Below are 6000 nucleotides of genomic sequence, written 5' to 3'. Positions count from 1 at the left end.
GTACACTCAGTGGCCACAGTATTAGGTACACCTGCACAACTGCTCATGAATGCAAACATCTAATCAGCCATTCACAAGGCAGCAACTCGGTGCATAAAGGCATGTAGACATGGTCAAGAAGTTCTGTTGTTGTTCAGACCAAACATTAGGATGAGGAAGAAATATACAGTTGGCTTCACCACAGACTGGATCAAAAAGAAGGAAGTACATTTCAGGAAACAAACAGAGCAGAGATACAGCATGGGAAAAGGCCCTTCACCAACCATCAATCATTCAGATCTACACTAGCCCATTTTATCCTCCCACACTTTCATCAACTATCCCTAGCTCAGGATTATACCTCCTTCCTATATGCCAAAGGTAGCCCCCAGTGTCAGGTTGAATCCAGGTCACTGGAACTGTGAAGCAGTGTCAGTATCAACCATACCACTATCAATAGCAACAACACCCTTATTCTCTGTAACCTCCATTGTCCATGGCCTGTATTGTTGTATTTCATTACTGGGGTATCAGCATTGCTGAACATCTGATTTACATTTCTCATCTTCAATAACCCCTTTTCTTTTCTTTTGATGCAACTTCAAAAGCCAGTCTTTTCAGGACTAAATATTTCTTATTTCAACACATAGTGTCTTTTATGTTTTGCTCTGTACTGTTGCAAAATAAATTCTGATCTGAATCTGTTATGAACCAATGAAAATCTGTACTATCAGTGCAAAGTAGTAAAGTAGTGTTCATGGGTTCATGGACCGTTCAGAAATGTGATGCCAGAGGGGAAGAAGCTGTTCCTAAAACAATGAGTGTGTGTCTTCAGGCCCCCTTACCTCCTCCCTGATGGTAGTAATGAGAAGAAGGAATATCCTGGCTGCTGGAGGTTCTTAACGATAAATGCTACCAACTTGAGGCATTGCTTTTTGATAAGAGGGCTTTGAGCATGAAATGGACACCACAGAAGGTGAGTGAACCTTGCTGAAAATATAGTGCATGGTGGCAGCACATCAGGGAGTGCTGCTGCCTCACAGTTCCAGCAACCTGGGTAAAATCCTTACCTCTGGTGCTGCCATTGTGGAGTTGGCCCTGTGACTATCTGTGTTTCCTCCAGGTGCTCTGGTTTCCTTCCACTTTCTGGGCAGCACGGTAGAGTATCAGTTAGCGTAATGCTATTACCATGCCAACGGTCTGAGTTCATTTCCTGTGGCCGTCTGTAAGCAGTTTCTATGCTCTCCCCATTACTATGTGGGGTTTCCTCCAGGTGTTCCGGTTTCCTCCCACAGTCCAGAGATGTATGGATTAGTTGGTCAATTGGTCACATGGATGTAATTGGATAGTGTTGGCTCATTGGGCCACATGGGCCAGTTTGTATACTGTATCTCTAAATAAACAAACGAATAAATAAATAAATAAATAGTCAATCAATCCCAAAGAAGCGTAGCTGTCATGTTAATTGGCTGCTGCAAGTTATCCCTAGTGTAAATAAAAGCTAAAAGAATCTGGACATGCCAGAGATGATGAATCTCAGGGGTAGAGTGAAACAAGAGGAGAGAATGGTACAGAACGGATTGCTCTCTGGAAGCTAGAAAGAATGCAATAGGCTGAATGAACTCTGTATTGTAATGAGCAGGTATTACAAACTGTTTTAACTGGTTAGAGATCCATCAGTGATTGGTCTGGAAAGGGTGCTGGAGGCAGGAAGGGGTTGCCCTTAACTATTACTGGTTAAACCTGTTCAGTGCAGACTTCCTCATGTCTTTTAAACTTCATTGACACAGGCAGCAGAGCGAAATGAAAAGTGTCCCAGATATCATTATAACCCAGGTAGGACACAGAACAATATTTAAAAATATTACTCATATTTATGTGACATTTGCCTCTCTATGTTAGTTGAGTATTTCAGTCTTATAAATGTTTCAAAAAGGAAGTGTAACTGGCATGCTGTTAAACTGATAGAAGTTTTAAACTTCCTATTTTCAAACTTTAAGCTGTGTAACCTGATCATTGTACCTAGAGTGACAATACAGGACTGTAAGGCTTTGTCATTGTTGCAACCGTTGCAAATTATCAGCTAAGGGAATAATTAGGGAGTGATTCTTGGAGAAGGAAGGGCAGCAGATGAAATAATTTATGGGCACTGACCAAATATTGTCGATCCCAATAGATCTTACCTTCACAGGTTGGAGAAAGGGCTTTTCAACCACTCAGGTCGTTTCTGACCTCTCAGTTGTGCAAGCATCTCTCATGGAGGATTTACTGGACTTAGGACAATCTGCATAGTTCCTCCAGCCTCTGCCAGCTCAGCGCTGTCCAGTGTCATGGGCTGTACGTCTTTGATGGTATCTATTGCCTCATATTTCCGTCGGCACTCCTTGGAGTCAGACATCACCGGCCGAACCTTCTGTTTGTGCTCATGGCTCCTTGCCTATTTTATGTACCTTCCATTGAAGGAGCTAGTTAAATGAGTTGATGGTTGGAACTACAAATTCAATCCCAGCAAAAATAATTCTCTACCATACCCATTATCTTTTAGAACTTACTTTAGGAAAAGCAAGTGTGCATTTTTGTATCTATATAACTTGGTAAACAGTTGGGCTTAGTAAAGTCATTGGGCTTGTTGAAACAAGAACACACGATAGGCTGCATGAGCTGGGGTACATGAAAAAAGGTTATCCCTATACTTGCATAAACTTGTTTTGCATAGCTCAGAGTTCAGGAGCTGGAGGGGTGTGGTGAACTATGTGCCTGTCTGGACACGCCCCCTGCTGACTGCTCCTGTGGCTCCTCCCACAGGCCCCCGTATAAAGACGATCTGAGGCCTGACGCTCGGCCTCAGTCTCCAGGACATAGTATGATGGACACTCACTCCTGGTTCCTTCTTCCAGTCAATAAAAGCCGATATCTCTCCTTACATCTCAGTGTGAGTTATTGATGGTGCATCAAGGGGCAATCAGGATGAATATTTAGAACATAGAACATAGAACATTTACAGCACAGTACAGTTCCTTCAGCCCATGATGTTGTGCCAACTGTGTAACCTACAACCTAACACTTCCCTCCTACATAGCTCTCCATTTTTCTGTCATCCATGTGCCTATCTAGGAGTTTCTTAAATGCCCTTATACCTACACCTCAAGGACTGCAGTGCCACTTCCTCAGGGGCAACTAGAGATGGGCAATTAAATGCTGGCTCAGCCTGTGAAGCCCACATCTTCTGAACAGGAGCATCTAGTACATGGGTGGGCAAACTTTTTGACTTGTGGGCCACAAAGGGTTCTAAAATTTGACAGGGGGCCGGACCAGGAGCAGATGGACGGAGTGTTTTGGTAATACACCTCATAAGAGAAAATAAAATATCATGGGATATGTAGAAAACATGTGCTTTAATTTCAGTTGAAAATGAACAAATGCATTACAACAAAATATCTGTCTTTGAAGTCCCATGGTATTTAGCTATTTATTGAAATGACTTTTAAAACACTGAAAATTAAATGAATAAAATACAACTTTTTTTAATAGTAACAGTTATTATTTTAAAGCACTGAAAATTCTGTTATCCTTCAAGATATTTTCATCATCACTCTCCTCCTGACTGTCTTTATTTCAAAAACGGTAGGAGATGCAGGTCTACTTGTCCTGCTCCTTCTTATTCAATTGTGCCCTGTGCCAAAACTCAACAACGACCAGCACAAGGAGAGAACAGTGACAGCGCGCCAGTATGCGGAGCGCGTTATTTGATCTGGAGCTCATTTTTTATTTTGAGAACGTACGTGCACCTGCGCACTACTCATGTCCATCACTTAACAGAAATGACATGTAACATGTAAGGCTTATTGAAAAAAATATTTTCAAATGCATTTTTACATAACACAACGAAGAAACTTATTTTTAATTTCAGTGGTAACAGTGTTGTTGGTCTCCCTTTTTAGCCAGCGCATCAAAGTCTGGATTTAGTTTTGTTGTGGCGATTCTCAGGATGGATCTGAGGTGTTGGTCAGTGAACTTGGATCTGTGGCTGGCTTTGTTGATGTTCATGACGCTGAACGCCTGTTCACACAAATAGGTCGAGCCGAACAAAGAGTAAAGCGCAAATGTGGAGTAATACGCTGCACCTCAACAAAGGTCAATGTGTAGCGGTGTGCTACATGCAGCGCTAAAATTACGACATGGAGTCGGTAACTACAGTCGAAGAAAAAAACTTCATTCGAAATCCCCAGCCTCACTTTTAAGCCTCCCTCAACCTGCCCCCCCCCCCCCCCGTGGCGCAGAGGCTCCAAGGCTCTGTGCTCGCAAATCCCCGCAGGCTATCTCCCTTAGCCGGAACGGTGGCTAATTGTGAGCCGGTTCAGATGTGCCAGGAAATGGGTCGCCACAAATGTATATAGAGTGCGTCATCTATTGGGAAAACGCCAGAATTGTGGGGAAAAAACGTTAACAAGGTTTATTAATATAATTTCATCAAGTTCTGCAGGCCTGATTAAAAAGCTTAACAAAGCTTGCATATGGCCCGCGGGCCGTAGTTTGCCCATGCCTGATCTAGTACCAGAGTGCATAGCTCAGAATAGAAGGACGTCCCCTTAAAACAGAAGAGAAGTGGAATTTCTTCAGACAGAGGGTGGAGAATCTGTGGAATTCATTACTACAGATTGCAGTGGAGCCCATGTCACGGGGTATATTTAAAGTGGAATTTGATAGGTTCTTGACTAGTAAGGGCATCGAAGGTTACAGGGGGAGGGCAGGAGAATGTGGTTGAGAGGGAAAATAAATCATCTATGATGGAAAGGGGGAGATTGGACAGAATAGCTTAATTCTTCTCCTATGTATTATGGTCTTTTTGTCTTAAGTGGATGAGGGTTTCAGAGAAAAATAACTGAGGAACAGGAAAGCTGATCATGAATTTCAGCTGCTGTGAAATCCAGCATTACTCTGTGATTCTCTACATGATGCCTGTAAATGCTGCAGCAACCTTGGCACACCATAGTGGCAGTAAGCAGTCCCATGTTACTCCACAGAAAGGCCATGTGCCCATTGGGCTGCCCTGGAATAGCATAGATGTGGAGCATTAATGACTGACCCATCACATTTGGCCAACACTTAAGCTTCAACCTTTAAGATTCATATTTATTTATCATGCGTACATCGAAACATACAGTAAATTGTGTTGTTTTTATGAGCAATTAACACACCTAAAGGTGTGCTGGGCACGGCCCACAAATGTCATCACACATTCCAACAACAACATCGTTTCAGCTGAACCAAACAGGCTAGATCCTGTGGGTGAAATGTATGCCCCCTACCCCTCCTTTCCTGAGGTTTGGCAAGGCTGTAGTTTGGGGCTGGAGGGGTATCAGAGGGGCCGAGACAGGATTGGGAGCAACGTTCCTTCTCATTTTCCTTACAGCTGCATGGGCCCAACCATTACTCTGAGCCGGAAAGTTTTACATGACCTGAAAACTGCGCAGCTCTGTGAATGTTTTTTATTGTTGATGTTCAGCAGGCTGGCAGTTTATTAACAATGACCCAACAACTTCCGTTCTGTGTTTATTGTTACAATTTGAAACAGTGTTATAACTCGAAACACTGACAATGTAAATATGTTGAAACTCTAAAAACATTTCAAAGGTTGTGGTATGTTTATTATTCAGAAAATTTATGGATTCTATTCATTAGCACATAATTAATTACAGGGTATTTCATAATTATATTAACATAGATTTAAAATTATATCAGCATAAATTCAAAATGATATTAACATTTTATAAAAGGAAACTCCAGCAGCAGGGTAACAAAGGCTATGTGCATGGGAGCATTTCAGCTACTGCGTGGCCGCACAGCTTAGAGGGAGCAGTGATTGGGAGTGGGAGGGGGGGAGTCATGGGAATAGATTGGCCCTGGAGTCAGAGGTTAGTAGAGAACTGAGATGAGGGTACTGGGAGGTTATCAGCAGATCTGAAAGGGGAATTTGTGATCTTGGAGATAAATGGTGAGATTAGAGGGAGCCCTAGGATC

At 42.6% G+C, this 6000-nt stretch overlaps 1 protein-coding gene across 1 annotated transcript in view; it reads left to right on the top strand.

Moving 5' to 3' along the window:
* Positions 1-1794: 1794 nt before the first annotated feature.
* Positions 1795-6000, top strand: part of tmcc3 (transmembrane and coiled-coil domain family 3) — a 148779-nt gene continuing 144573 nt past the window's right edge. The window contains exon 1 of the mRNA XM_059987760.1: positions 1795-1815. The gene's annotated coding sequence lies outside the window, so the exon portion shown is untranslated. The remainder of the gene's footprint in view (positions 1816-6000) is intronic.

This window comes from Hypanus sabinus, chromosome 13 (genome assembly GCF_030144855.1).
Source record: "Hypanus sabinus isolate sHypSab1 chromosome 13, sHypSab1.hap1, whole genome shotgun sequence".
NCBI classification, from domain to species: domain Eukaryota; kingdom Metazoa; phylum Chordata; class Chondrichthyes; order Myliobatiformes; family Dasyatidae; genus Hypanus; species Hypanus sabinus.
The sequence above is the reverse complement of the archived record's forward strand: the minus strand, read 5'-3'. Positions and strand labels throughout refer to the sequence as shown.